General features: G+C 40.5%; 1 protein-coding gene across 9 annotated transcripts in view; it reads right to left on the bottom strand.

The window, feature by feature from the left end:
• The window catches only part of ndst2a (N-deacetylase/N-sulfotransferase (heparan glucosaminyl) 2a), a 139,192-nt gene that overhangs the window by 98,889 nt on the left and 17,200 nt on the right, over positions 1 to 23,103 (bottom strand). For 6 of the 9 annotated variants that reach the window (XM_017463574.3, XM_017463569.3, XM_017463568.3 and 3 more), the window contains exon 2: positions 11,869 to 11,984. The exons of the other annotated variants lie outside the window; for them this stretch is intronic. The gene's annotated coding sequence lies outside the window, so the exon portion shown is untranslated. The remainder of the gene's footprint in view (positions 1 to 11,868; positions 11,985 to 23,103) is intronic. 9 annotated transcript variants of the gene reach the window in all.

Raw genomic sequence — 23,103 nt, 5'->3', positions numbered from 1 at the left:
CGGTCTCCAGGATACCCTCCATCTGTCAGCAGACAGGAGAACATTTCAGCATGTTCAGACTAGCCAATACTGGAACACTGCCACACGGCACCAACGTACGCAGCCCTGTGAGAAAAAAATAAGGCCTCTAAAACAGATACCATGATCCTCTTTAGATCTCACGATGCAGGCAGGGAAGTGTGGAGATCAATGTGAGGTCTGCAGGCTAAAAATACAGGAAAACTCTGACCAGCGCAAGAGCATTCACCAGCCCTAGCTAGAAGCCTCTAGCAGCTATATTGCACAAGGAAGGTAAGAGTGAAGAAACAAGTAAGAGGAATTTGCACACGCAAAAACACACACACAAAAAAAACTTGTAATTGGGTTACGCGAGTCACCGCAGAAACTGACTGAAAAGCCCTTCAGATATGAGAAGCAACAAAAGTCTTTGGATCTGTAAACAGCAATGGAGTCTACTTGTTGTTTTCCATACTGGTATTAACACCAGTGCAACACCAAAAACATGACCTTACGCCGTATTATATCAGAGTTTGATCGTTTGAAAACGTAAACAAAAGTAATGTTCTGTTACTAGTGTATTTTACGAGCCATTGGTTTTATACGCAAGTCAAGGACTGTGACATCAGCCGATGCAGGGGGTGGGGCTTATTCGTTTTCACACTTTCACACTAGTCTAACTGACGTACGTGCTCATCTACCAAACACTAGTGAGATATCACCTAAAATCTTACCAGTAAAGCATTAATGAGAAAGCTTGTTTCTATGGCAATAATGAGAAACCACAAAGGCAACCGATTTATTGTCTCAACACATAACTACTTGCTAAGCTTCTGCACATGTGCCTGTGGTTTTTGAACACCTAAAATTCTAGTTTTATTGTCTTTTATAGGTTTATTTAATTTCCCTAAATGTGGCAGAACACAGAAGCAAAATTGAAAGCTTGGTATTGAGTGTTGAGTAAATCTCCTTCACATTTAACACATTAAAACACATTTAAGATCATCTGAAGTTCAGTATTGAAAACAGAAATTAAGAAATGCAGGTCAAATCATTATTTGTTGTGCAAGTCAACCCTTCGTTTAGATGCTATGAAGCCCTAAATATATTGTGCAAATTGTCTGTATTCTGCAGTCTGACATCCGACTATTATGAACATGTGTTACTACTGTATATGATTAAGCTTATTTCATTCAGCCAATAGAATCTATTTAATGTGTGCAAAATGCGCATTTATTCAAGTGGAGCTGGTTATAATGCGTGAATGAGCTTAGCTTCATTTCAAAGCCCCACTGTCTCAAATTTAAAGACGTGCAGAGCGAAAACAAAGGCACGAGAACGACAACACAGTCCGTATTACCCGAGATTTTCTACCATTAGCTTTGGTTACGGACACAAACACAACAAGTTTAATAAAGTTGTGCTCAGCATGACTCACTCCGTTTGGGTCTAAAATACCTCTCCATTTACAGCATCTTAAACCGGCAAATAAATAACAGAGCTTCTTTCTGAGTGACCCAGGTGATTGCGTCAGGTCAGGTGACGCACACGGTGTCTGCACACGGGGGCGTAACAGGCAAAAAGGCTGCTGGAGTGGCTCTTTACTAGATGAAGATGTAGAGAACCCTGCAGGCTGCTATGCACTCAGACACACAAAAAGAATGTGATAATGTTGAGTAGTAATACAACAGATACAGAGTACAATTCACGCATAACATACAGTTTGTTTAATATCTACTATTGTTAGAGGTTTTTTTAATAACTGTACTGCAGTCAAAAGTTTGGAGGAAGATCCTAATATTACATCACATCTCTCAGAGTTGCTGAACACAAGCGAAAGCTTGGGAATGTTCTGCCTCATGTCCATCACATCACACCTTTACCTGATGTCGCTACAGATGCCACTACAGTGACTGGTCTCATCAAAGATCAGGACAAGTCTGCATACAGAGGGGAAAATTGAACAACCTGTAGGTGAACATGTTCAAGACTGGAGTTGCAGGCAGACTTGAAGGTGCTGCCAACCACTGCTTTCTCTTACTATACAGGAAAAGACTGATGGATGTGGATGAGTCTCCTGGGACCTGAACCGGGAAGTCAATATAGACTGCATAACTGAAAAAAACTCTGCAGTGGATGTACTTTCTGCAACAGCTGAGAAACCTGTAGGAGCTGTTATAACTCTGTAGTGTCCACGGTGTTTTTCTGGGTCTGTCTGGTTTGGGTCGGCTGCCAGGATTATCGGAGAAACCTGCCCACCCTCCAGGACCCGATCACGTCCAGAGCCAGGAACAAAACGTTAACGCAGTCCAAACACGCTGGCCGTTACATATTAAAACTCTTTGACATCAGAGTCAAGACCACCAATCACTGTAAGAGCAGACAAGATTCTGCGCATGTGTTGTAAAGCTCATGAACATTTAACCCCCCCCCAAATCCCCACAGTCATGATATGAAATCTAGAGGAAAGCCTTCCCAGAAGACTGGAGGTTATTGTAATAGCAAACGGGGACTACATCTGGAATGGGATGTTCAAAAACAAGGTAGGTGTATAGTGTATGATTGTGTTACTGTCAGCATTGTGTTTAAAGTGCAGTAGTATTTTTACACCGTGCCAGAATACGCAGTATCCATCAGTGTTGCACAAATGTCATCTTGTAATGCAAGCACAGAAAGTTTGAAAGGCAAAACAAATACAAAGACTTTGTATCGACAAGTGTTCTTGGATAATTTGGGAAATTCTGATTTCAAACTGAAAGATGTTGAGCACAGACAATCGATCCTGTATGTCGCATACTACCTGCTGCCATAAAGACAGATATAAGACTACGAATATTGGGGAGAATACAGCCTAAATTTTAGCAGAAGACATTAGACTTTGTAATACACAACATAAAAACAGAATACATTATTCAGTGGCAGGTACCTACTATACACAATATAAATAGGAAATGGAAACTGTATTACATTAAAGAAAAATAAAACCCTATTTCACCAAGAGCCAGCCCAATAACTAAAAACGCAAGGCAGAATTTACATCTCAAGCTCTCCTTGTTATATTATGAAAAATTAATCCTAAGATTGTAAGAGTGGATTCAGAGCACAGCACACAACTCATGCAAGACCAAGAACATCGTGAGACAGACAGGGACCTTTTAGTTACCTGATATTGGTTAATGTCTAGCAGTCACTCGCAGCAGAAGCATCGCTCTTACTCTCCTGTAAGCAATAACACGGTTGGACTAGACCAGGGGTCGGAAACCTTTTTTTTCCCCAGCAGAGACATTTTTTATTTTTTGGTTAACGCAATTTTTTCCCCGAAAGATCCACTGTAAAAAACTCGTCTGTGCGCGTGCATGTGAGTGGGGGGGGGGGGGGGGGAATCTGCCAAATTTTGGCTTATATCCGTGCTCTTTTCCCTCTCTCTCTCACGTGCCATCGTGACAGCACGGTCATGCACCGTTCGGGCTGACAGGCGCACGTCTTTTATTTCCTGAAAGATTTGCTCTTTCTTGAATTTTTTTCCCCACCATGCCAGCTTCTATGGCTATATTCATGGCGGGAGCCAGTTCTAGTTATTTAAATTGCAGCTAAATAAGCTGTTTAAGATTAATTTGTCCTAAAAACCGTTCCTAAAACTAAATTTGGATTCACTTGATTAAAAACTTTTTCATAAGTATCAGCTCTGTGCATCTTAGGCACTCATTTACTGGCTGTGTTTCTGGATTTCAAGATATCTAATAACCAAGCATTCCACACTGCTGACCAGCTGATAAATTCTCCATACAGCAACGACCCGGAATGTACAAGCCTTTAAGGGTAGCGAAAGTTTACAACTGTGTGTGTGAGTGTGTCCCTGCACACTGCTGAATAATACAGGTTTCCTCAGATGTGTAGAGGTATGACAGTCCAGTAAAATATGTTTAATGGATAGAGGGTATTGACCAGGTGCGTACTTTGGCGGATTTTCTCCTGATAGTAAAAATTGGTATGTGAGAGTCTTGTATGTTCTATCTAAATGACTTGATCCCAGCGAGTTTTATTTCCCGTAATTTGTTGTTTAAACACTGAATTTTTCCTTGTTCAGGAAATCAGACGACAGTTCAGTTGCCATACTCAACATGCATGGTTTTACATATCCTCCATCAGTAAAAAGTTCCTTGTCTTACGATCTCCAATGATCCAGCAAAGCGGACAGCATTCAGGCTTCCAGTTGCCCCGCCCACGCTTGCAGCGGCTGCGGTCCCGCTTGTAACGTGTCCTTACACGTCTTCCTTTGGCTTTCACCCACCGGGTCCTTTGCTGCAAACGCTGCACAGTGGGTTTCGAAATGTCGCTTAACAGCTGTTTTTTTGTTTTTTTTTTAAACGAGGCAACACGTTCTGTGTAAATCAGACACAGCTGAGTACCAGAGTTTTCAATAAAAGCAAGTTTCAGTCCAGTCACTTTGAAATTTTCATGCTCCTCTGAATTATTTTCTTTTCGCCATCTCTGCAAACGAGCTAGGTAGCTGCTTAAATCTGAGCACGAGAGGTTACCATAGAAACGCAAGTGGTTTGCCGTTGATTTGGGTCATGCCACGTGCGCGCAGCACCGCATACGCGCACTAACCGGTACAGCGTGAAATATATTATTGAAAACTGACTTTTGATTTCATTCAACTTCGGTAGGCTGAACAACAAAGGAATTGTAATTGACTTTCCATTTTCTACAGGAAACTGATCTCTAGTGATGTGTCAAATTTTAACGAGGATATGTTGATGGAGGGTGAGACACCTGGCGAGCCACATGATTTTTTTTGTCAAAGAGCCAAGTGTCGCTCGCGAGCCGTAGGTTCCCGACCACTGGAATAGACTTTTTACAAATATGGAACATTTCTCCTGAGCTTGCAATATCTGTTATTGTTGTGCACTTGCATTCAATGTAACGGAAACATTCATCATAAGCTCATTAATATTAAAAGGGATACTCTGGCTCATAGGCTGCTTCAGAAAGAGCAGGAGCTATAAACGTATTTACTTGTAACGTACTTTTAACACATCACTGAAAAAGGAGCTTTCAAAATAAAGCACAATAACTGCACTCAATAGCACAAGCCTGAACTCCAACAGCATCAACTATTCAACCTGTCTATACATTAGCACTGAACAATTCATCACATCTTAATCGTTACCACAATTGTTGATTTAATGAATGAACATAACCGCCATATCCGAGAGCGTAACTAAAACTAGCTAATGACATCTTTTTCTCGTTGTTGATTCTGGAGCATTAAATCACAGGCTCCCCATTCTTCTGATCCAACCACGGGACCACAGAGCACCCTGCCCTTTTTCCTTCTGACATCTGCTGAGACTGCAGACTAACGCAATTTCATCAGGCTACAAGGAGTAAAGACACTAGACAACAGAGACTAAACTTATGCTAGCTACTGTTGTGGTAAATTTATTTATGAGTCCAATTGTATTAAACATTTAAAAGATCCAATGCGCGGTGTCTACTTGTGCCTACACACAAGAGGACTACTTGTGTGCGTCTGTCTGTGCATTCAGTGCCTCCTGTAGCAAGTGAGCAAGCGAGCGAGAGCTAGAGAGATAGACAGAGAGAGAAAGAGAGAGAGACAAGAGAAAGAGAGCGAGAGATAGAGAGAGACACAGAAACAGATAGAGAGAGGGAGAGACAAAGAGAGTCGGAGAGAGAGAGACAGAGCGAGACCGAGAGAGAGACAAAGAGAAAGAGACACACACAGAGAGTGACAGAGAGAAAGAGAGCAAGAGAGAGACAGAGATGGAGCGAGAAAGAGAGATACAGGGCGAGAAAGAGAGAGACAGGGCGAGAAAGAGAGAGAGACACAGAGAAAGAGAGCAAGAGAGAGACACACACACAGAGAGAGATAGAGAAAGGGAGAGACAGAGAGAGAGAGAGAGAGACGTGCACAAAGACATGTGTACGTGTGTGGTTGAATAATGCGAGGAAATCAGAGTACATGTTACAGGAGAAGCGTTTGAGTAAAGTAAATATGTGCAGAGACACAGAGACTATATTTAGGTGTGCACTTGCGAATGTACTTTCGGCTAACAGACATTGTATCCAACAGTTTTTGATTTTACCTGACATTTACAACTTTTAACCGTCAATAACTGGTATTTACCGGCGAATAGAAACTCTACTGCACATTAGGGCAGCAATGACAAATCAATAATAATCGATAATTAAAATGAACAATGAATTTCGTTACGGATTCGTCGGGCCTGTGACGTCACTGTGGATAACCGCCTTCAGTGACATCACTATACAAAGTTGAAAAACGCATTTCTATTAATTAAACACGTGAAAAACAACGGAGGCTGCTGGGGGAACGTGCACGATCCAGGTCGTCGAAAAAAAATGAGAACGTTTTATATTAAGCGCTTCAAACAAACTCAAATACAAAGTGTATTAACATGGCTTCTCGTGTCAGATGCTGCGACAGATGCGTGTGCTGTTTAATGTGTTCCAGACATGTTTTCTTCAGCGCAGAAATGAAATTTTTACTTTCATATCCTTATCTGTAAATGTTAGAAGTTCACACCAGTATTTCCATTCCACATAAAGCCTCGTCCTGACAGAAAATTAGTCTCCATTAAACTTCACTGAATGAGTCCATGCATGCATGTCAAACAGCTCTCAAATAACTCTGACCAAAATATTCATTCTGATCAAACATGTTGTTTGATGCTGTATTTAGCGATATTTAAAATGAAAGTAATTGTGTTTTTTTATGAGAGCAGTAACTGTAATGGGGTTCTAACGTTATTGTATACAAGTGTAATACATTTACACAATAAAGCAACACATAAATGAATATTTAAATCAGATTGCAATGTTTAGGGAACATATAAACAGTACTTTCGGAATCTGCAACCGGATTAAATTAATTCGGGTTGAAGAAAATGGCCACATGCAAACCTACCTACTGTATCAGTGACCCTCCATCAGATGTTTAACACTTCCCCAGCTGCGAAACAGAAGATGGATGCTTCTCGTATACTTTGTGATTATTGTTTTATTGCATTTTCACATTGTTGCTGGACCACCGGTTTTAACCCGAACTGAAATAAGTCTCTTGAAATAAGTTTCGTCTCTTCGACCGCTTGGATGCCATGTTGTGAACGGATTGTGATATTATAACCACATGACGCAAACATCCAGATTTGTAGAAAATACAACCTGCTAGAAACTACCCCCTCCTGTGACAATTTCGTTGCCGTCTGGATGCGGGAGTTATATTATGAAAGAGACGTGAAAGAAAATGATTTGTCCCCCTGATAAAGTAATGCAATCCAAACAGGACTATAGGAAAATAATGACCACAAAGTTGGTTATTTTCCAAAACCACAATCGCAAGGCGTTTTAATTCTTCTTATACCACAGCAATTTGCCAAAGAATTTGGATTTGTTAATGAAAGACGCGTCACACTTTTTAAACCGTTCACAGTTACGTGATGTTGTGGAACAGCTGAGAGACAAGTTAGTTCCTGTTATCACTATAAAGCTTCTCTTGTTTTCTCTCCCTCTCTCTCAAAGTTAATAAGACCAAAAAGACACACGGAAACAAAGACTTTCCTGTTGCGTAAAAATTACTGGCTGACCCTGGAGACTCCTTCCGTAAATGTTAAACAAACATCTCAAAGAAAGCTTCACCATATGAACGAGATGTCCCCCCCCCCATTATAAACAACAGCCTTTGTTTGTTAATAATCTTAGATTAAAGTGGAGAGTCCTCCAAGTGCAAGTTGTTACAATAGACCGAATAACTTGAATTTGAAAAAGCATAATATAATCCTGTGACTTGGATTACAGCCAGAACTACTGTCAGAGGCCTTCTGTTATAGAAAACTAACCAACATCCTCTGACCAGTCAGATTTGAGAATTCAACAGTGCTGTGGTATTATAATATAAAGGATTATAATGAAAAATGTGAAAGAAAAAGATGTTTTGATGTAAAATGATTTTTTTTTTAAAAAGGAAACAAAACCTGTTGAGTAATCCTACACTTTAAATTTAGCTCTCAACATTTAAGCTTTCACCATGGAGTCCTAGTATACACAGTTCAGTAGATAAATCTCTCTGATGGTCTTGCAAAAGAAGACAAACACTCAGTGGCAGACCCACACCAGCAGGAAAATCTAGCAATAACAATATGCTGTATTGACTTCACAGCCTTCCAGCCATTCAAACACAACTCTGAGCTCACCTGTGACTCCGACTGCTTTACAGCATGGCATAAAATCAGATCTACCGCAGAGCCACAGAGCCAGAACTGCCTCAATATCAATTCTATGATAATTACATACACACCCACAAGTCAGTCTGCTGTTCCAAGGACTCTAGACTCATTCAGCAAGGCCTGGGGGCAGAGAGCCAAACAGAACAGGCTGATGAATTAGAGAGAGAGAGAGAAAAAAGAAAAGAAAGCAAGCCTGAACTATATGAGAGAGGGGGAGGGAAGAGAGAGAGGAGATAAGCAGCATGACAGCTTAAGAAAGACAAATGTTCAAGAGAGGGTGAGAAACATACAGACAAATCAAAGAAAAATATGATCAAATTGTGTTGGTAAGGTGTTGGGCCACCATGAGCTGCCACAATAACTTCAGCGCATCTACGCATCGATTCTACAAATCTTGGACACTCTTCTAAAAGATATTCCCTCAAATGGTGTTTTCATGAGAGCGCTGTCACTCCAAAATCTCCCATAGGTATTTAAAGGAGTTGAGATCTGATAACTGAAGACCATAATACATGATTGACTTCCTTTTCATCCTCATAAAACCATTCAGTGAGCCCTCATGCCCTGTAGATAGGGGCAGGGTCATCCTGGAAGAGGCCACACCCATCAGGATAGAAATGTTTCATGGGATAAAGGAGATCAGTGAGAAGAACTGTGTACTGATTCCCCCCAAACCACAGCAGTAAAATGTCTATATATGTCGGCAAATCCGGGCCAGAAATCCGAGCGCATTATTGAAGCTCGCACGCGTGTTTTTGACGTTTGCGTGTGCTGTGAATTACAACCGTGGGAGGAAAATAGATGCTCACTCGTGGAAGATGGAGGCCAAATCTCTATGCTCTGCTCGCATGAACTTTTTTTTTTGTCAGCAGTTGGTGGGCCTAACTGGCTTGCCTGTAGCCTCAAATATCACTGGCTAACTAATTTTTCCAGAAATCATTTCTGATTGGCTGCCTGCCACTGTGGCGAAGCATTAGCGAAGTTACCTACTCTTTCATGAGAGACACGACTTCATCCACGGACTCTCTTCATACGGGTCATTTATTTTTTCATTTGTCGATGGTTTTCGATTGATACCCTTGCAACATACTACACTATGCAGTATAATATAGGCAAATAAGGGTATCTTTACTAGTTGTTTATAGACAGAAAGTGTTCTGCATTTTTGGGATGTTAATAGATCGATAGATAGGCATCCAGCCAGCTGATATCATCATATTGATAATCATTCATGTTGTAAGACTTCTCATAATTAATTGTTAGCCCCAAGATAATATCTCCTTGATCTCGCGAACTATTAACATCCCAAAAATGCAAACTGGTAGAACACTTTCTGGAGCCAATCAGAACTGATTTCCGGAAAAGTGAGTTAGCCAATGATATTTCAGGCAGTCAAGCCAGTTGGGTCCGCCCACTGCTGACAAAAAGAAAAAGTTCACAAGAGCAGAGCGTAGAGATTTTTCCTTGCGCGTGCGAGGGTTTAAAATGAGTGCGCGAGTTCTCCCCTTTCTGCGCGTGAACCTCTATTTTCCTCTCGTGGTTGCAATTTACCGCGTACAAGTTTCAATAATTTGAGTGTTAGTAACGCGCTTGGATTTTTGGCACGGATTGGTCGCCATACCTAGACAGCATAACGAACCCACCAGTTACAGACACACTATATGACCATCACACCCATGCACAGAGCTCTGAACTCAACCTGTCTGAACAGCTTTGGGATTAACTGGAATGCTGACTGCACCCCAGGCCTCCTCACCTGACAACAGTGTCTGACCTCACTAATCCCCAGAACCACGCTCCAAAATCTAGTGGAAAGTCTTCCCAGAAGAGTGGGGAAATCTGAAACGGGATGGTCAAAAAGCACATACACATTTTGCAATATAGTGCACAACTACACTCACCAAGCACTTTATTAGGAACACTTGTACACCTACTCATTCATACAATTATCTAAATCACCCAATCATATACCAGCAGCACAACGCATATACGAGCCAGCAGCTTTGGGTAATGTTCACATCGACCATCAGAATGGAAAAAAAAAAATGTGATCTCCGTGATTTTGACCTTGGCATGATTGTTGGTGCCAGATGGGCTAGTATGAGTACTGCTGATCTCCTGGGATTTTCACGCACAACAGTCTCTAGAGTTTACTCAGAAAGGTGCAATAAAAAATAAAATAAATAAATAAAACATCCAGTGAGCGGCAGTTCTGCGGATGGAAACGTCTTGTTGATGAGAGTGGTCAGAGGAGAATGGCCAGACTGGTTCGAGGTGACAGAAAGGCAACAGTAACTCATAACCACAGAAAAACATCTCAGGATGCACACCACGTCGGACCTTGAGGTGGATGGGCTACAACAGCAGAAGACCACATCGGGTTCCACTCCTGTCAGCCAAGAAGGGAAAGCTGAGGCTACAGTGGGCACAGGCTACCAAAACTGTACAGGTTTCATGAACATGACAATGAGTCCAATGTTGTTCAGTGGCCTTCCCAGCCATTGGATCGGACTCCAAAAGGACACCTTCGGTACGTAGTAGTACAGGACATTCACAGCATGAAAGTGCACCTGAAAAATCCGCAGGAATTCCGTGATGCAGTCATATCCACATGGGCCAGAATCTCAAAGGAAAATTTCCAACATCTTGTGGAATCCATGCCATGAAGAACTGAGGTTGTGTTGAGTGCAAAGGGAGGCCCTACCCAATATTGATATAGTGTTCCTAATAAATTGCTCAGTGAGTGTGTTACTGTCAGCATTGTGTTTAAAGTGCAGTAGTATATTTACACAGTGCTATAGAATGTAGCATCCATAAGTGTTCACAAACATTTTGACACGTAGTGCATCTACAATACATAGAAGGTGATAATGAACTAAACGCTTTGCATCAGATGAATCCCGTACAGAAAAGAATCTGCACAAATCAGCTGCCACTTCGGATCAAAGGAGCAGGAAAATCTTTGAACTGCTCGTCACATAAGAACCCAACCATACTGTGACCCTACACATATGGTTGGGGGGAACATGAGTCTCCTGTTACTGAAATATGACCGGCAAGCATAGAGTGTTAAGCATGCAGTCAGTGTTAATCCTATACCGCTTATGCAGAGAGAAATGCAGTTTTACCTTCTGGAAAAGACAGCCTGAAGGCATTAGACTAGCTTAAAAAAGAAAAAGAAAAAAAGAAAAAGAAAAAGAGGCTTACTCAGAGTCGATCTGTAAAGCACTGGCTCACAGAGGCTGGAAGCTTTCAGCTGAGAGACATAAAACTGAAATATGTACAGATTCAATATTTCTATACTACACTCTAGCGTGCAGCTGCATGTGTAATGCAGAGAAAGATAATGCTGGATACTTTGTCTGTATTTCCCCAACACTCACATTATAAAGGGTGCAATTACAAAATCCGAGCTCTTATTGCAGAGGACGCACGTAGAGTACACACTAGACACACCAATAACCCCCACACACACGGTATGAAGATAAAAATACATTTAAAAACAAAACAGACACACATGGCGTAGTTTTGATGTTTGCACTAAGCAGATGCACCTCACACAAAAATGACTGAGCATGCAAGAAGATTTCAGATTACATACCAGATTAGTGCAGAGCCCCAAAACTAAACCCTTCACAGATTAGCCAAGTCTGTGTGTACAGTGCAGTCGAAAGGCTTTGCTAGAAGCTGAAGAATCTCCATTGTAACATCAGCATCCTGTTAACAGGGGAAAAAATAAACTGATTTAACTTCAGAAGCCAGAACAAACACACAAAACTTTACTCAACTTTATCTGAGGCCAAACTATGTGTTTGTGTGATAGACTGAACTTTATATGTTATATTAATCAATGATCCAAAACTGTGACATTTCCTAATACACAATTCTGAGAAAAACACCTTTTCTCTATCTGAAATATGTTCCTCTTTTGCATGTGTTTCAACCACAAGTAAAGTTCTAGCAGTGTAAAAAATAAATAAATAAATAAATAAAATAGCTTACTCCCATAAGTGAAAAACGAGAAAAAAATGTAAATATTCCATTTCGAGTCCACTGAGAGACGCCTCGTTTACCTCTAGATTTGTCATCTAATCTACTTACGTTAAACAACATTCCTGACATTTTATAATGGGAAAGGAGTTCTCATTCTGACGATCAGCATCAGTCTCTGTCTCATCCCCGAGCTAAAAGTCACTCGCTCGCTGCATTTAAACACGAGTCTCGTCACAGTCTCTTCACTCACTTGATCTCTGCTCACCTTCCTGATTAATTCAGTCGGTTCTGTTCTGAACTGATTAGGCACATGTCCATTTCGTTATGGCATTTAGTTATCCAACAATATACCTCATTCACTGCATGAGAAACGAACACTTAGCAAGCAAGGGTTAAGACCTCTTTATGGGGACTGATCGTATTTAGCCGTGCATTAAACTGACTCTTGACTAAACATGATTTTACAGCCAAGGCAAGGTCACAAAATAACAAAAGACGTAAATTCCACATATTTACGTTTTCTTAAAATAAACATGTGAATGTACTGTATATTTTTGGGCCTTTTTATTGGAGCCATTTAGCAAAGTCTGACAGGTTTTCAAGTTCGCTTCATTTTTCCATAATAACAATAATTTTTCCATAATTATTCTTATTTCCAGAAGCTTGTCACACACGCGTCATTAGAAATTTAAGGAACTGGTAGTGATACAACTAGTCGTTTTTTTATAGAAAGCAAAAAGCTGATGATATTGTGCATATGTGAATATTATACCTGTGGCTGCCATTATAATGACTTCTTTAATCAGCCTGTGGGATCTCACTTTTCTTGAAAGATGTTGTATTCTTTCTCCTCCTGAAAATGCTTTCCCAGGTAGCATTGTGAAGTCAAGGTTTTACCACAAATAATTAGTAAATACTTGAGTCCCTCTTCTAAAATACCCCTTCTTCATTTAGCGATTTATGAAGCATTTAATCTGACTATCTGATGGAGGGTCACTGTTGTGCACGCTATGACTAAATAGGACAAGCGGAAGCAGTCAGACATCTTTAGTCGCGAGGCGACATCTGCATAGAAAATCTTGTACATGTGTATAAAGTGACCGGACTAAAATGAACAGACTGACCACCGAGTTGGGTGAAAAACAGCAGCCTGTAATTCAGCCTGTAATTTTCTCAGAGGATGACAGAGAAAGACAACAACATGGCAGATCTGGATGGAAATAAAGCCACAGAGCAGCACCTGTAAATTTTATCCAGTCCGGATACAAGACAGCCATGTAGGGAGAGGTGTCGCTTAGGTGAGAGAAAAGATATTACACGAGTCAGATGGAATGTATAGTGCAAATTGAGGAATACAACAAACATTTTTTTTTAAAACCCTAACAAATATTAAGGTAGTGTATTGCTTATAATGACAAAATATAGAAGCACACAGTGACACCTTGGATGCATTGCTTCAGTCACCTTCACAAGGACACAGACAGAGTCTACTTAACTCTCCCCTGTAGATTCCTGCTTTTTCTGCATGTGAGCGGAGTGAGTAGAATAACAGAGAGATAGAGAGACAGAGAGAGAGAGAGAGCGCGCATGAGTCACATCTTCCGGGTACACTGAATCTCAAGAAGCAAGTTATGTACCATAAAACTGCAGAAGTGTTGCAGGTGTCAATAAACACAACAAGAACACCACTCCCTATTCACCAACTCAGGCTCCCTCCAGACTACAAACACACAAATTCAAATAAGGTGTGCTTCACTTCTACATGAGCCCAGTAAGTCCAATTTGTGTACAGGCGAGCTAATTAAGTGCTTTGAGGACAAAAGCGCTAACAGCATTTCCCCAAGAGAGCACAGAGTACACCATGTTAGTGAGAAACAGTCTAATCATGCAACGATTTCCAACGTGCACCATATATTACTAATTTGCTGCTAAAAAAGATGGACATGGACGGGGGGTAAAGGTCAAGGCAAAATACAAACACAGGCCTAGCGAACAGTCGAGTAACGTGATCTCACTCGGCTACAGCTGAAGCATTTGCATAGTAACAAATGCTGCAAATTACATGCCAGCAGCAGGCTATAATAAAATACAAGCCCGTCATTACACTACCTGGAATTTGTGCTCTTGTGAAGTAATGAACCAACCCAAAAGCCACCCCTTTCTCTCCAGTCATATTTGACAGCCATGCAGAACAAAATGCTAATTACATGCCTGAGAACTACTGTTACTCTTTCAAGTAGTATCGGAACAATCAAACACCACAACGCTTATAACAATGAACTGCTATTAGATTAAGATCACTTGCCCGGCGCAGCACCGTCCCCCCTGTCGTTTTGCTTTTTATATAGTGATAAAAAGAATTTATTTCAGTTAGAGAACGGACACTATAATTAGAAACTGAACGTGTCTGCTCAATTTAGCACGAGCCGAATGAGTCAGAGTCGCAGCGCAGATCAGATTTCATTCATCATGTGACGAGAGTGAAGCAAGCTCACTGACCAAGACCATGGCAGAAGATTTGGTATCAAAAGTTCTATGTTTAATATAAGTGAGTTTGTCATTTTATTGTTTTTTTGTTGTTTTTCATTCAGAATCATACTGAACCCACTATTCAAGCGATTACTGCCCCTGTATTGCTGCTAATTCAAAAGCTAAAGTAAAATGCGTCGATTAATCGGTGGGAAAATTTCCTCACCTTCACATCCCTACTCGGCTGCAGAGGTATTTATTTCTATTGTTTAAAATTCAAATGGTAAATCAGAGTACAGCGTCTTACTGCGGTACAAAATTAAACACCAATGGGAATTTAAACCGTGTATAAACCAAGATATTATAAGCTTTACAGATCCAGTGATGCTGACCTGGCTTCAATTCCAGGTATTTATAACTCCATGTTTCTAACCGCTGGCACAAGGAGGAACACATTGCAAACTGGATGATTATTTGGTGGAGCAGATTTTTTTTTTATTTTTGCTTTAAAACATCCTTATATATCCACATGTTATGACAAGAAACAAAATTTTGTTAAACCCACTGGTAAATAAATGTTGGACCGCCAAAAAAATTCCAACTTGGGAAAGCTTATGACAATCAAAGCTGTTTCATTTCATATGTAAAATAAATCTCCTTTGTCTCTCATGCACATTTTACAGTACTTCAACAAAATGCTGAGAAAGATAATAGAAGAAATTCAACATCGTTTGGAAAGGATTTTTTTCTATTTGAGAGCAGAAAAAAAGGATTCTGGGTTTATTAACAGATGATGCGATCAGCCTTCAACAACATCCGCCACACAGAAGTGACAGCCGCTAAGGCCTGTTACACACATTCTACCTCTCCGTGGTGTCTAGAAGAGTCTGTCCACTTGGTGGCCATATCGGCAACGCTCCCAGGCAGTTATTTTCAGTCATATAAGACCAGGCTCCTATTTACACTAATGAGGAGAGACCCATATACCAGAAACGGTTCGGCAAATATTATTTGAAAAGGCAAAAACTGAGTCAACACTAACACGACTGAATCAAATAACCCAATGCACAATGTTCTCGAAATAGAGGCATCATTTATTCTACAAAGGCTGACTCAGAAATAAGTGTTTATTAACTGTACGGTGGAGTCCTTCAAATGTGGTGTGCATGCAGAAACAGGCAAAACTGTGTAAAATACAGTTTGATGTGATTGTTACACAGTACAAAGCTGACATAGCTCCACTACAGGCAACTGTTTCAAATTTAAACCCAATACAACTCTCTCTCTCGCTCTCTCAAAGCATGAACGCTACGAGAACTGAAAAGATGCCATCCAGACTCTAATAACATGTTGTACATGCTGGCACAGTTGAGGGATTGTGACCAAAATCCCCATCTAATCACTCAAAACGTTCTACACACAGTCTCCAATTTAAAGTGCTTCTCAAGGTCTCAGTAGATACTACCTTGCTGACTGAAGTGCTTTTGTTGAATGATTGTGTTACTTCAATAAGAGCAGGTCACGTGCGCCAAATAATGTTTACAACCAGAAAAGGAAATACGACAGCAGTCCTCTCCAATTCAGTTTTGCCCTGTTTAACACTCAACATTTTTGTCCCAGGCACTCAACAGAATTCCCCCCTACCCTGTTATGATTTATTAACTGTTTATGGAGTAAAGATATACAGTGCTTCTTTCAAGACTTTGGGGGGGGGCAACCTAATACTGAGCTGTAAGCATTGATGCTAGGTCTTGCCTCTGTATGCCTGTTTATGTAAGAGGAAATGATTGGGATATCATTCAAAGATTATATGACAAAGTCAAGAGGAGCTAATCAGAGTGAAAACATGCACCAGCTAGAGCACATAAGAGCATGAGAGAGAGAGAGAAAAAAAAAATCATCTGTCCATCTGGTTTCCAAGTCAAACTGTAAAGGTTTATTGATTTCATACACAGTGGCATTAAACAGACTGGCAAGCTAAGTCTCAAATTAAAAACCTTTACTGTACGTTTGTATTTATTCATTAAGCAGACGCTTTAATCCAAAGTGGCTTACAAATGAGGAAATGCATACAAAGCGATAAATCAAGCAAGAGAATACAAGTAGTGCTACCGTACAAGATTTTTAATTTAGTGCAACAGGAACAAAGTGCACAGAGTAGAGATGGGGGGGTATTGGGGGCAGGTTGGCGGTTGCGGGGGAATTAGTGGTTAGTTAAGTGTTCACAGAAGAGGTGGGTCTTCGGACGTTTTTTGACGGAGAGTGATCGCACTCTGTGATGGAAAGTGATATTACTCGGTACATGAGAATGTAATTTGAGACACAGCGTTAGTTTGTTTATGCAGTCGGGGACACAGTGTGACTTGGCGCTATGGCGCCTCCACCAAGTGGCCATCTTGTGTACGCATAGTTAACAGCAAGTATAAAATCAGCCTTAAACCATTTAATGTGGTAGCTATAGAGCTCATACACAGAATGTTACACGTGCACATATGAAGTCCTGAGACAAGTCCAACTTGATGCTGTTACTAGTTGAGCTGCGGGGGATCAGTGACTAACGGGGCACGGCACTGTGGAAATCACCTGCGTGACTCCGCACCCTTGACCCAACTGTTGACATTAAAGGAGCAATCCCACCCTGAATGACCAACATGTTAATCTTTATAATTAACATGTGGTGTCCAAGATTAATATATACTTTTTGAGATTAAACTTCTTTCATTAACATGTTGGTCCAACACTACCACTGGCCACTGCAGCGGCGCTTTAGTCCTTTATTCTGTCCCGCTCTATAACCTCTTCATCTGTACACTCTGCTCAAACAGATCAGCTTCCAAAGCTTCAACTTTCATGCTAACAGCCCCGTCAATGCCAACATCTTGTAGCTCTGTAACTAGCAGAGCCAAGTCACTGCTGCACTGCAGTCTGGGACGGAGAGTCCACCGTTTGCAGTCTCCACTACTTCCACATTGAATTTCTCATTAATAATATGATCTTGAACCTGAACCACAAAATGCTAAAAGTGCTTATCTTGTTTTTAGGAGCTCACAGCAAAATCCGACCATTATAAATGGTTTTAGATTTCTGAAATTGTTTCTCCTATTAAAAACACCGTTGGAGCTGAGCCAACAATGTCCCCCTGTGACATCGGCACAGCCACAAAGTTCTCACGGGAATAACGAAAACACAGCCAACAAATCAGTACCAGAACCGCTCGATACATCACAGATTTTTCAATATAAACATGTGCGTCAGGGCGAACTTGTCCTTTAAACCCTTGAGTGTCTGGATGAATGGTTCCTAAAATGTGATCCGACCATACAAGCCATAATTCTAAATAATCATAACTTATCTAAAACACACACTTTTGAAAAAATGCTGCAGAGTAAATCAATTAGGTTTGAACGCTTAATCTGCAGATGACAGGACTAAGCAGCTGCACCACTCAGAGGCTCGCTTTGGGTCACTTTTTCTTTGAATAGTGTTGGTTTTCAATTTCTTCTGTGCTGTTTTAAAAGCAAACTTATGCTTTACGTCTATTAGGAAACAAGCAGCAACGCCGTCACTAACAGCCGCTTCATCATCACGTACAGCCTCACGTTTTTCTTGGTACACTTGGATGGAACAGGATGAAAAGCAAACAAACATAATATAGCTTATTTAAATTACTTTCGTGCAAAGATAGCAGCGTGAAAGAGCTTTATCTTTATCCAGTTGTGATCCTAGTTCACAAAAGAAAAAACGCAAATAAAACTCAGTTGGTTCAAACATTTGCACACGTAATTTTTAGTCACAAATGCGATGGAAACGCATTTACAACATTGCAACACTGCCATATCTTAGTTAATCATTTAAAAAGTCAGGCTCACTAACAGAAAATGAAATTTACAGACAGCTTTGGGGCTTTTTTTTTTTTTTTGGAAATTGAAGCCATGCCTGTAGCTGAAAGTACTGCTCGGTCTGTCTGTGGGAAGCTCTCTCAAATAGCACGGTCACTTAAGTGCCGCAGATAAGCGAAGACGAGCCGGCATATTCAAATCCTCCAGAGAGTCTGAGAAACACTTGGCTGAAGACAATATGACTTTCCTGAGTAACGCTGTTGTGCTAGAAACAGACAATACAGAGCTTCCTTAGTTTCGGCAAATGTGGAAACAATCACAAAGTCCCTGAACAGACTTCTTACATCATAACACAAAACAGCATTTAAAGGAGTCATATCATGACTTTTAATGCTTTCCTTTTGTTTGAGTGTAATGTACCCTTTGTGCATGTATAAGCTCTGCAAAGTCCCAAAAACTCAGTCTCGCATTGCCTTAAACCTAAAACCTGCCTAAAACACCTCGATCCAAGTCCAGATTTACTTCCGTCACATGTTTATGTCACATTGTGCACTATCAGCATAAATCCGCCCCAAAGGCAGCCACGAAGAAAGAAGGCGAGGCTTCAGTAAATACAGGAGCCATGTTGTGGAGACGCTGTGTTTTGGTGTGAAAGCAAAACCTCTTTGTTTAGCCTTCCGAAAATGGACAATATCAGTGGTTACTGTTTATTTAGGACAGTGTTCCTGGGCAGTACAATCCGAACGTTTGCTTGTGCACAGCACGTTTTACGGAGGACAGCTTCCTGAACCTGGGAAAGTACAAGGCAGGCTACACACAAAGGCTACTCCTGAAAAATGGGAAACGATTCCCAACCTGTAAATGTGTTTGATTATTTAATGAGGTATCTGCTATTGACTGTTCAAATGAGGAGATTTGTGTTAAAGTTTGCTACGTTGCCGCAGTTTTCTAAGTGTTTGTTTGTATGTTGGTGGTCTGGAGACGTTGATCGTACCTGCTGTTGTGATCGTATCTTGAAACAGTTTATATCAATCGAATCACAAGAATCTTATCTTTTCAAAGATGTATCGCATGAGTACCTACGTACACACAGGAGCTGTGTACAGAATAGTTAGTCCCGCAGGCGGGGTGGGAATTTACATCGCATCTTATTAGGTCAGAGAGTTACAAAATAAAAACTTATCCCTGTGAAACTTTCTGCTCAAGTCGTGTTTGCAAAGTTGGTTCTGCTCGATCATCCGCATTTTCTGAATCTGACTCGGGCTCGAACTAAAACGGTAAAACCGACGACAGGTTTGGGAGCTTAGAATTGCTTTAGAAGCCTTGGAGGCTAAAGCTAAGTCAAGGGGCGTTACATTTCCAACACACGCAAGGCTTTCAGCCAATCACAACGCCACGGGTCAGCCGGCCAATCAGAGCACTCTGGGCTTTTCGGAAGAAGGGGTTTTGGAGAAATCTGAGCATTTCAGGCAGCCAGGGAATAGAGGTACTGCAATAATGTAGTGTTTGACAAATAATGCGTTTTTTTGAACATTAAAGCATGTAAGCCTATTTCATTACACCCAATAAACAAAATAATTAACATTTAAAAACCATGAAATCACTCCTTTAATAACAGACCTCTTCACTGGATTTCTCTTTAAATCTGTGAATTCATTCAGAAATCTACTAATCATTCCTCTATGAGCAAAATCACACAAGAGAAAGCCTTTATTTTTTCCTGTAGTCCTATCTGAAAAAACTGGAACACGCTGCATGCTGGACAGAAACGGTCAGACGTGAGAAACATAAGAAACTCTGGTTGAAACCTCTGCTTCACCAAAAGGTACACAAACGAATGTGCACACACATGTACACGCACCATTAGCTCATGTGCAGTAGATGCAAACCAGACCCGACTCTGAGCTCTGAACTATAATCTCCAGCAAAATCAACCTGAACAGATTAAATTAGGGATTTAAAAACAGCACATCACTCTCTTTCTCCTAATGAAATAAATTCAACGTTAGCCAGACCACCCTTTTTTTGTTTGCATGGAAGACAGCCAAATAAATAGCAGACACTATATGGCCAAAAGTTTGTGGACACCTCACCATCACACCTATATGTGCTTTTTCAACATCCCATTCCAGATCTAAGTCTCCCTTTGCTGTTAAAGCAACCTAAAACTATCCTATATTAACCTGTGCACAAAGCAAGGTCCATGAAGACATGCTGGAACACGTTTGGTCCTCTTTGTCCCACTGAAAGGAAACGGTAATGCAACAGGACAGAAAAAATAAAAAAACACATCCTATAGAATTGTGTTTGGGGAAGAAGCACGTAATGGGTGTGATGGTCGGGTCACAAACCTTCAGCCACACAGTATTTTGGCCATCTGCTCATGTTTGCAAGGATGACTGCTGTAAAAGCTTAACAAACACGAAGCAATTAAGAAAATACATACTGCTAAGGTCTTCTTTCATCTCATTTAACATCATTTATTCAAAAACTAATATTTTTCTGCATCTTGTCGTTATTAATAAACTAACCTTTGCACCATCTAAAGGAAGAGCAAAAAATCCCCCCCGCTTTTCATTATTCACAGTTTCAAAATTTTCATCAAAGAGCTGGATGTAAACCTTCAACGTGACTGACAGAAGACGGGAATATTGCATTTAAACGAGCTTAACGTTTAAATTTAAATGGGTCATTCGAGTTACTTTGTTTATTTCTTTAAACAGGGTTAAAGCAGGGCACTTACACAGTGATAGGGCATATACTAAGGTAATGTTTTTTCTCCCCCATCCTTCCTCACAGTGCCAACAGACATCATACACGCAACAAAATTCCAACAGCACAGCTGCCCTCGACATGCTTTCCATTCAACGTGAAACAAAGCCACTGCACGCTGGGAAAAGAAACTGCTGCTTCACGGTAGACACTTCAACGTATAAGTTTGATCATTTTCATTTTACTACAAGAAATAGCAAATAAAGAATAAAAAGGACATGATGTTTCTATTCTTAATTGTCCTACTGTAATCTTGGTTCTGGAGCTGGTTTACTACTTCTGTCCGTTTCAGGTTCGCAATGTTACGAATGCTTATACGACTGGAAAGACAGTCGTCATTACTTAGCTACCAAAAAGATTTTGATAGTTCGCCAAATTTCGGAAGTATGTTTTTTTTGCTTCACCCCAAAATGTGTCATTAACATTAAAATAGGGCTGCAACTAACGATTATTTTCAGAATCAATTAATCAGCTAATTATTATTTGGTTTTTATTAATCGATTTATCAGAATTTTTTTCGACCAAATTTTCAGTACTATTTTTTGTTTATTTGAAATAAAATCCATAAACCGACTGTTATAAATATAAACAGACTAAAATGTTACTTTACATGAGTAACAGTTACTCACTGCCTTTAGTCATATTTGTTTTACCTGTGTTAGCGTTTTGATTGCACATTACAGATCTTACTTGCGCTCCCGCTGTTTATCGCCACGTCTACATCGCGAGTGAGGAGCAACACGGCCTCGTTACTGATCGATCGCTACCGTTATAATAAGTGACAGAATTTACACTGCAAGCGTGCTAATACAGCGTATAATACCGATAAACTTGAATTAAACTAAACCTTTTAAACAACTCGCACCAGTTTCCCCAACCCCTTGCACACAGTGGAGCATTGCGGATAAACAGAAGTTTGTGCTCGTGCATTACTGTCGTGCTCCACTGTGTACAGTTTACAGGTTACAATATTCTTCCCTGTGTTTTTAATATAAAATGCTCAGACGCCTTAGAGGACTTGGGTCACACACTTTTTCCGGCTGTGACTTGATTACGCCTCCGTCTGATGGAGGATGAGATCATGTTGGGTATAAAAGGTAACGCTGACAAACAGTGAAGAAACTCATTTTCGTTGACTCGAGGTATTGTGCTAAAGCTAGCGGCGTTGCATTACGTGCGCTTCACATCATGTGACTATGAAAGTGAAACGGCTTCTACGTCCAATTATTTAAAAAAAAAAAAAAACAAAAAACACTGGTGTTCCATTTTGATAGAACCCTTCTGAAAAAAGTCATACACTAGTCGGTAGAGTACATCGCATAGTGTAAGTGCATAGTGTGCAGTACATCATTTGGCTTACTGTGTAGCTTACCGTAAAGCAAATGGAAGGTCCGCTCTCTGCATGGCCAAGCATGTTTCAGTTTTTAAATATACGACTCCACTACTACTATGAGTATGCGAAATATTGAATATTTTAGTGAATAAATGATTCATAGCAAAAAGGTTGGTTTCGTACTATTCACTAACCAAGAGGAGTTACCTTTCTACAAAACTACAACTACAGAACAGTGGCAAAGTGATTTAAGGTATATTACGGCTGTAGTTTCTGCTTATAGTCCAAAAACACACGGTCAAGTGAAACAAGCTGCCTCAGAAGCTACCAGACCTTGTTAAGCAGATAACCCACCTCTGTTTAATGCACATGTTCCAATCACTTTCAGGCAAATATCAGGCCGCCGTAAGCAATTTACTGTAGAGACAGC

The sequence above is a fragment of the Ictalurus punctatus genome, chromosome 3 (genome assembly GCF_001660625.3).
Source record: "Ictalurus punctatus breed USDA103 chromosome 3, Coco_2.0, whole genome shotgun sequence".
Classification (NCBI taxonomy): domain Eukaryota; kingdom Metazoa; phylum Chordata; class Actinopteri; order Siluriformes; family Ictaluridae; genus Ictalurus; species Ictalurus punctatus.
The sequence above is the reverse complement of the archived record's forward strand: the minus strand, read 5'-3'. Positions and strand labels throughout refer to the sequence as shown.